The sequence below is a fragment of the Limulus polyphemus genome, unplaced genomic scaffold (genome assembly GCF_000517525.1).
Source record: "Limulus polyphemus unplaced genomic scaffold, Limulus_polyphemus-2.1.2 Scaffold236, whole genome shotgun sequence".
Lineage (NCBI taxonomy): Eukaryota > Metazoa > Arthropoda > Merostomata > Xiphosura > Limulidae > Limulus > Limulus polyphemus.
In genome coordinates this window covers 472781-483055 of record NW_013665846.1, presented here as the reverse complement: position 1 = coordinate 483055, position 10275 = coordinate 472781, and the positions used below count along the sequence as shown (strand labels likewise).

Below are 10275 nucleotides of genomic sequence, written 5' to 3'. Positions count from 1 at the left end.
AATGCTTATTAATCGGGAAACTATAGATATTTGACCAGGAACGTTTATAAATTTCGAACATTACAAACCATTTAACTTTAGTGGAGTCATATCAGACATTAGTACTTTTACGAAAACATTACCTAACGTCATCGGTGGAAATTTTACCTGTAGTCGGCGTGTGATCAGAGAGAACTACAGGGTTAGCTAGCTCCCTGTTAAGTGAATTATACCTACGTAAATTCGAAATTAATTCGCTCATCGTGAACCCTCGATAAAATATCAAAGAAGTTCCAGACTGGAAAGAAGAATTTATATTGCTTGTGAGTTTGTGAAACTTTTGTATATAAATCATTGTTTGTAATAACTATTTGTAATAACTGTCATTGTAAAGTGTATTGTTGTTTGTATATCGAAACATATTTGTATTAAAAAAGAAAAATGTGTGTATCAATCTTGTTGGTAAATATAAATTAGAGATATATCGGCATGGATTTAACTACTAAATTTAAATTATCATTTAGTTCGGTTTCAGGCCATTCGAAATTATAATACGTAACATGATTGTTAGTATAAAACAAAACTTGAGAAACGCAATATTTACCAACTATCATCATGATTAAACAGGTAATGGCTAAGTGGCGTTCTCATTAAGCTGTAAGTACTCACAACCATTGTGTTGCTGTGACATCACCCTTTAAATTTACAGACAGTTGTGACTGCACTCATTAAAACTGCCTCTGCAGGGGTATTCAACAGTAATTGGCGTTAGATAGATAGTTATAAGGTGATGTTTCAACAGCTGTCTCTGTCATTATATTAGAATTTCCAGCTTGAGAATATTATATTATATTGATTAATTTCCCAGTAAAACTGCTAATATTTGTTTGGCAGGCACGCTTAAGGCTCATGTGGTCTAGTATTTCACAAATTATGTGTTAATACAAATTTCATTGTTCTTTATTTTTAATTATACAAACCGAATACTTTACCATTAGTACAAATAATATTGTACACAATTTGGTAGCTGTATAGGATCTTGTTGTATTAGGATGTGCCTACATCTATGTTAGCTTAATTAGAATAATTTTACACTCTTATGAACTTTTCAGAGTTCGTGTGAATAGATAACACACACAAAAAAACTTTATGATCCCAAAACACCTTATTCACTTAAACGTTGTCGCTAACTTTACGACAATTAAAATTATCCCTCACTCTTATTCTAGGAAAATACATATTATATGTTATTCAGCTAAAGAATATTCTTCAATCTTCATAATTTTAAAGAAATATGCAATTATGCAGACTCCCTTCTTGATATAAATTTTAAATGTCTAAACATCAAAATTTATTTTTAAACCTCTCAGAACTGCTAGAACTTTTTAATAAAAGATTTCACTTTCTACTTACGAAGCGATTTCCATTGCAAAGAAGGTAGTAAGAAAATGTTAAAATTCCTTTTTTTTCGCGCTTAACCAGCAAGTGTACATCTTACTCATATACTGAATATAAATTTTCATCATTTCTAGATTTTCTATTATGCGTGAAGATATGTTGCATATCTAATATTTTAAATATAACTTCCATTTTTCTGAAAATAAAGCTCGCAAAGGTATAAATAATATGTATGTGCGCTACAATTATTAAAATATTGGCAGCAATCAAATGTAAGTTAATACTCACACGTCCGGTACATGTAAATCACAATAAAATTTTAGGACGACAGCAAAATCTAAAAAAGAAAGCTGGGTGTAGCCTAATGGTTAACGTTCACTTATTATATATCTGAAAGTTCATGGTTAGCGGCCCGCTGCCTAAAATAATTAGTTCCGCACTGTATATTTGTACTTATGCCGCTATCCCTAATTTTGAACTACTGACTGGAGGGAAGGCAGCCATTCAACATCACCCTACCACTCCAATCCACGCTAAGGAATTGACTGACAGTCTTATAACGCACTTAAAATGGGAAAGTAATTTGTGGATTTACAAAGATATTGTCGCGACCTGCCAGCTAAGAAATCAAGTGTTTTGCAAGACCAATCCGCGCCCCACGTTTCGCACTTTGAGGCTGTGGGGCGCTATAAGAGGAACGGTAAACTCTTAGAATTCGGTCCAACAAGAGTAGCTCAAAAGTTAGTGGTGAGTGCTGTTGATTGGTAGCCTTCTATTTAGACTATCAGTTCAAAATTAGGAACAATCACGCGCAGATAGCCTTTTGTATATTTTGCACGATAATTCGGAAATAAACAACACTAACATGCAAAGTCAATTATTAACGATAGGTACTGGACTCAAAGCCTGAAGAACTTAATTGTTTTATAAGAAGAGTAAACTGAACTCGTCCTAATTCCATAAGCATTAATACCTACCAATGACGATGGTCTTATTTCAATATCTCAGAAGTAAAACATTTAATCGAGCATTTCCTCAACTTGTGGTTAAAGATTATTAAGTACCTTCAGTAGTTTGAATAACATATTTGAAATCAAGTACCCAGTGTTAAACTACAGATATTCTTTGACTCATTCAACTTATATTGGAAAACTATATACTAATCTGACTACCTTTTCCCATTGCCTATTTAAAAACGTATGCTATAATTTTCGATCTTATTTCATGGCCATGCAGAATGATAGCTACGATTAACCAGCCTAAATTTTGTTCAATAGCGGTTCCTTTGTTCAGTATGTACATGACGACGCAAATCTCTCAGAACCGTGATCAAGATGCACATTCTTTAGTTTGGACCCGGGTTTTCTGTAGAAATTCTCCTGCTGATATTCAATGAGAAAATCTAATAAACCGATTTTGCCTCAATGGAATTATTTCTTCAGTGCTGTGAACAAATAATGAAAAGAAAGCATACAGATAGTTAAAAGAAATGAATATAAGTAGATTACATGCTTTATAGTCATGTTTTACATGCAAGAACGTCACAAGTAAAATCAGGGCGACTAAGATGGAGTTCGGTGCAATATAGCAACAAAAATCTGTAATCGTAGTTTGAGTTGTATTTTTATTAACTCTGTATGAAGAGACAAGAAAAGAAACCAAAACAAGATGTGTATGGTGTCACTACAATCAAACTTTGTTATAAAATCAGAATATTTTGATCAAGAATGCTCTGTATTCTTAAAACATGGTTTTAAAAGGTTAGATTTGCTAATAATGAAACGAGCTTCTTAGACTTTATAATGATGTCTCTAAGAAAAATACATTTAACTGTACCAAATTTCATTATTAACTGGTCAGTTAAGTATATATGTATAACATTGTAGGTATAGATATATGAGGTATCAGTATACACTACAAATCACGTTAAAACAAGAGTTAAAAAATACCGTTGTCTGGATTTTGTGTTTTCGTGACTTACGTTAAAAAGAAAAGAACGAAAACCTTCGGATGGTCAGGACTTAAAATTCACATTCTGAAAGGAGCCTTATTTTTATCATTAAATATTTTATACGTGCGTTAAGAAGCTGGGCCTTGCTTGAAAATATTTTATAAGTAGAACGATTAATGTATTTTTCTTTTTGGGTGTGTGTCGTAAATTTTTAGTAACTTAATAACTATTTCTCATTAAAACAAGTGTCACACCTGTAAAAAAATATTCTGAGAAGAATGACGAAGTTGGGTAAATCTTCTTGCCAGAAGTATCTTTGATGTTACGGCTATAATTATATGCAGTAAACATTTCAAGGGTTGTTAATGCTTACATTGGTTTCAAGTACGATGCAGAATTTTTGAACTCATTTTGATGATAGAGATATACAGTTTAACATAAAATAAGACAAATTTGGGTGTCCATGGGAATTTTTATATATTCTTACAACTTTTGAAATCATGATCAATAGTTCTGAACTTTGAGTTTCTTATTTTACTTCTACTTATTTGCCAAAGATTACATCAAATTTCACATACTTCAAATTAGTCATGACAAAATAAGAAACAAGAACACAAATGTCACTTCTACTAACCTTATGAAATCAGATAAGTAACCAACGATTTTAATTTAATAGTGACTCTTGTACTTTACAAAGAAAAAACTTTTAATAATAGGATATGGTAAGCTAGTAAATACCGCGTTATCGCAAGTTTTAAAAGACAACAGGGCTTCCTCCGGTTCTAATTGCAGTGATAAATTTTAGAAGTATACTATATTGAATATTATATTATTAATACTAATAACAACGCGTAAAATATTATTTTAATTAACATTTAAGAGATTCTCAAAAATTATTAAAGAGAATTTCTGAATCGTTATATCATTATATACATTTTTTAATTGCTGAAGGTAGTGCTTGTAATATACCATTTAATAAGACATGTTAATCTTTTCATTTATAACAAACGTTTCTCGAGTTAAATTAGTATGTATTTCGTTTACTATAATAAACGAAGAAGTTTTAAACAACCAGATACACGAAATAATTAAGCACAGGACTTTTCGGGGCGTGAATGGGGCCAGTGTTATGGCATGTAAAATACAATTTTGTTTATGGAATATATTAATGATTATTGGCGTGTGTTTTGAACATTTTTCAGAATTTAGAACAATCTTACAGTAACTATAGATATTATAAAGATTGTCATAACATAAAGTACTGTTTTAATAGCTAACAAATATCAGTACTATTACTATGCTATGTATTATGTATTTTATAATTATAGTTTTTTTTATATTTGGTACTATTAATAATTACATATCAATCGTAGCGTCTGTCTCAGAAAATAACAAATAAAATCTAGTTACATAATTTACAAAAAAATAAATGACTAGATTATCGTATTTATGTATTTATTATCGTATTAATGTGACGGTCAATCCCACTATTCGTTGGTAAAAGAGTAGCCCAAGAGTTGGCGGTGGGTGGTGATGACTAGCTGCCTTCCCTCTAGTCTTACACTGCTAAATTAGGGACGGCTAGCGCAGATAGCCCTCGTGTAGCTTTGCACGAAATTAAAAACAAACAAACAAACAAACCCTTACAGCTGAGTTAACAGCCTTAGCAAACAAGCCAGCCCGTACTCTATTTAAATGTAAACCATCCATTGCAAAAAGCTCCCTTCTCCCACTGAACTGATCCTACAAATCCAACCAGCCAATCTACTCATCTTTACACACTAACCTAAGCCTAACATTTAGCCCTAATGACCTACTTATAACTTCATCCCCACAGTTAATTCTGGGTAGTACCCCTGACAAAATTAAGTTATGGACGTTTTCTTTAAGTGCCTTTAGCAATCCCTTATACTTATTAATTAACTCCTCTGACCCACCTTTCCCTACATCATTAGTCCCTACAGGCACTACAAAAACTGCATCTCTGCTAGCCCCTTTGTTATATCTTTTGCTCTGTCAGTTATATCCTCCACCTGTGCCCCTTGATAGCATAATCTGATTCTTTTCTCCCTATTTACCCCACAGAATATTCCATCCACATGCCTTATCAAGGAATAACCTATAACTATAACCTCCTTATCATCCGCATCCTTCTCTGACCCTTTTGTTTTCCTTCCCTCCAATAGTTCCCCATCTGCAGAAGCCAAGGGCTGAAATTTGTTGCTCAACAAAATAGGCTCATTATAATTAAATTCACCACTTTTAGCCCTAACAGTACTCTTTCTAACTTCCTTAAAGTCATTGTTATCCTGCTGCCATTTCCCACAATCTACACTTCTCTTTATCTATTGCAACTACTTTAATCATGATTGCCTTTAACTTTTCCTCCACCATACAAATTCTACATAAAAATTGCACATCTTCATTATAAGCCGAACATTCCATAATCTTCTCTAACAACGTTTTGTGCCCAATGAGAACCCATTAACTCTGACAGTGTAACTTAAGAGGAGCGTGTCATTCGAGATAAATTATTATGACACATGCTATGTTAAAATGTAGAATCAGAAGCAAGACGTTACAAAGACTACAACCAAAAGTATATGAAGTTATAAAATAATCAATATGAAATTAAATTAATACCTGAATCGTACAATATATATAGCTACGATATTGGTTATTTAAATAAAATATAACAATGTTAAATGTAATGCGAAACAAAGAATATCTTAAACATACATTGAGGTGTAGCTAACACAACTACCACCGCTTCAACTAACTTCTGTCACTTAACAAAACGTATAGAGTAGACAATAGGAAGTAATAAATAACGTTAAATATTCTGCAAAAGCCGAAATGTAAACGTGATAATTCTCGAGAAAGTTCAATACTAATAATAATAAGACGTAGAAAAGAAAATTACAGCAATTTTAAATATATAAAATAAAGTATTGAGCAAAAACTAATGTAACTTAACTAATGATGTAATGTCATACCGTATACGGAACAGTTATGTAGCTAGTATTAACAGCACATAATTAGAGCTCAAACTAACGGGAGGTAAAACTAATAGTAATCAATACACTAAAATGGTTCACTTCTATAAAAAATTTACAAAAGAATTAAAGTGTAGACGTGAAAGTATTGAAAAGTAACGATATTCTGTAAAACTTCTAAACCCATAATCAGACTAATTAATAATATATGAAGCAGACTTTTCACAACTCGACAAAGGGCATCATTTGAAGTAAATTAATTCAAGTTAAGAGCGCAATCACTAGACGTACATGAAACGAGAAGACGCGTTTTCTCTGTTGATTTGCAACGGTTTGCTTAAGCAAACAATCATCCTGCTTAATAATATTTGCCCACTAAAATTTTAAGTGCCTTTATAGGAGGTGGTTAGCGTTATTTTCTTTTACTAAAAATGGTATCAGTCAAAATGTATCGGTATGCGAAATCCCAATTCGGATTTTTAATGTTTAGGTAAAAAGTATACAATAATCATATTTTGTTTATATTTCCCGAACTAATGTGTGTTATATGGTGCACATAGATCGTTTTTATATTCACAAAAAATAATTCAGTTACTAGCTATGAAAATGTAAAAAATTATTAAACTTTATTTGATAATATATATATGTTTGATTTCACATATATGTTTGGCTCAATAGTTCGAGTGAGTCTGTTGAACTACATCAATATCCAAATGCTCATTTATCTTGCTCAAGCAAAGTTGTCGTGTTTATCTACATATCTATTTACATCAATGTTCTCGTACTTATCAATCTATTTGGATGTATTTCTACTTGTCTTTCTGCATAAATGTGGTTGTGCTTGCTTATGTATGCGAAACAATGTGTTCATGCTAGTCCATGTATCTAAACAAATATGTTCGATCCGATGTTTTTAATCTCCCCCCCCCTCTCGTGGCCTAGTGGCAAGAATGAGGGCTTATGACGCCAAAAACGAGTTTTGATATCTTCTGTGGTCAGAGCACAGATGGCTCTTTGTGTAGCTTTGTGCTTAACAACAACAAAAACAACCGTTTCTTCATCTATCATCAAGAATCGCGATCATGCTTATTTTTCTATTTCTATGCGTGTTATTATGTTCAGTTACCTTAACAATCATACATGCTTCGCTGAATAGCTCTTCCGTGACATATGTTGCTGTCAAATATTACATATTTTTCGAGGAGCTTTAAGTTTTAGTTATATTTTTTAATAATTACATGGAAGCGAAGTAATATGTCAGCTGTGTGAATGAGATAATTAACAGTTGGCATAATTAATCTCTTCTTTTCGACTAAATAATTAATCTACTGAAATAATGTGAATACAGTTTTGATAATGTATTGATTACTTTTCATTGTTTGCTTACCATGTGTATTAAGATCTAACTTAGATTTATTGAGTTGATCTAACGTTGTTTTTGAGATTACGGCAAACTGTAAGACTGTAAGTGATAAAAATTACCTGCATTTAAGTATGATTTCCCTCAATTTTGCGAGACGTTATCACAGCATTTAAAATATAATGTATATCATCCTCTTCGTAATTTAACGAAAGATTATTCTGAGCATTGAAACTTACATTAAATTCAATGAAACTAAAAACACATACACACGATAAATTTCACTTCCAACATTAACATTATATTTCCTCAAAGCAAATGGTCTGAATATATGAAAGAGACCAAACAGAAAGCATTTTAAACGTTCTTGAAGTTAAGCAGGGAATATTGATGTGCCTGTATATATATAGTTTATTATGATTTCCCATTAACGATGAATCGCAGAAAGCCTGATCGAGAGATACAGACAATGATATATTCCCATGCATACAGTGAGAATGTAGACTTGATTTGAAGCTTTAATTTTTACTCGGTTATCAGTCACGATTCCCGAAGCGTTATCAATCAAAAGGTTTTACATAAAAATGTTGCTTTTGTACGATATGGAAAAGCCAAACGATATTTCAGACTTGCTGACAGATATTCGATATTTTGCCGGCCTTCTTCATTTCTTCTGCGGCCACCGAGACTTTACGCATACGAGCTGTTCACGCTATCGCTTTCTGCTTTTCTTTGTCAAATTTATAAAGGATTTCGTTATGGATCAGCTGTTCAGTAAGACAGGCATGAAGCTTGACTCTAATGACCATCTGTAACAAGAAGTTTATGAAGGAACTTATTTTAGACCAGGTATAATTTTCCTAGGGAAAAATGCGGGTTTTATGTGAAGAGAATACAAAGAAAGGTTTCTATGTTAATTTTATTCTCAGTGAGAAGACTTTAAGTAAGTACAAGTGTTGAATGATTATCATTCTACAACGGTGAAAATCAACTTACGTAACGATAAACCTATTTTGCGATCTGTTTTATCCTATTCATTTATAATTTATCTATTTATCTGTCTATTTATTTATCCATTGCTTATCTTTCTATTTTCTGCATCCTTTCATTCAATTTCTATCTGCCTATCTATATGCTAATACAAATGTTTTATGCAGTTGTATAATATTTCGAATAAAAGAATCACATTATGCGTAGGACTTACAAAAAAAAGTTGCCACGTGCGACTTGTTTTAAAACCTAGAATTGCTGGCTTCCTGTCATTTTCCTCAACCCAGTAGTTTCCGTATGGTTTCTAACAGGAATATCGATTGGTTTCGAACATAACCTTAAGTATACGTTACGTTAAACATGCACCACAAGCACCTACCATAATTTTTTTTGTTTCTTGCGAAAAAAAAAAAAGAAGACACAACTGATATGACTTTTGTATTTAAAAAACGACACACGGCAAGTCCAGACGTTTTATGTCCTAGTTACAGGCCCAAAGTGTTCCTTCACGAAATCAAGATTCAATTTCCTGAAAGCACATTATTAAGTAATCTGATCGGAATTATATCTACAAACAAATATTTAATTTAAGAATACAATATCTTATTAGCTGCTGTAAATTTAATGATAGTAAACAAAAAGTAGTTTATCGGCTTAACTTCACACACGCCAGTGTAGAAATATACGAGGGCTTTACAGAATCATATTATAGAAGAATTACAAGGTCAGAAAATCAAACTCGGAAAGATTGCAGATAAAAATTTATTTATGTGGTCGTTAAGGGTAAAATTTATTTTACATAGGACCTCGTGTTGCATGTAATTCTGGTGAGCAATGTGTATACTGAGAAAGAATGGTAGGTGAAAGAAGGTAGAAAGCAATTACTTTTAGTGTTGTTAATTATAGCGCGTTTGATAAGAATTGCTTTAATCGATAATATATTTCTTCGTAACCCACTGAAGCAAGACTGGTATAAATCTACCCATAGTTATAGTAGTGCAGTTTGCTTGTTGCTCATGATATGCCTAATACCAGCGACAGTGCGTACAATTTATAGGCTAATCCAGCTTGACATGACTGATTAGGTAGACCAAAATGAAACATGAAGAGGTTAATGAGAAGCAATGTCGTTGAAGCAGAGTTTTTTTTCTTTTTTGATAAAACAACATTGCAAACAATAAGTAAAGTAAGAGTTTTATATTATTCTACTAAATTAAATATACTTACGTATGTTTGTTTGTTGCTAATCGAAATGGAATATATGTGTTTTGCCCTCCGCGGGTATTAAAACTCGAGTTTTAACGTTATAAGCCCTCAGCCTTACATCCGAGCCACCAGGAGGGTTGATTATTTACATTTTGTTTAAGCTGAGATTCAGTTATTAGAAAATTCTGCATATTGCTTACCCTCCAAACTCCTATAATTGTCCAAAAACTCCTTAAAATAAAACCTCTTAGAAGGGTTGACATAGCAACTTTAAAATATGAGCCTTTTAACCCTTGTCTATTCTTCCATTATGTAAGTTATATGTTACTCCTCTTATCTATAACTCAGTACATTCAAGCTTACTCGTTCTTTGGCCATAAGAAAATACATTCTTT

At 32.3% G+C, this 10275-nt stretch overlaps 1 protein-coding gene across 6 annotated transcripts in view; it reads right to left on the bottom strand.

Moving 5' to 3' along the window:
• LOC106478637 (synaptogenesis protein syg-2-like) overlaps positions 1 to 10275 on the bottom strand; it is a 263962-nt gene that overhangs the window by 150430 nt on the left and 103257 nt on the right. The gene's annotated exons all lie outside the window — the stretch shown is intronic.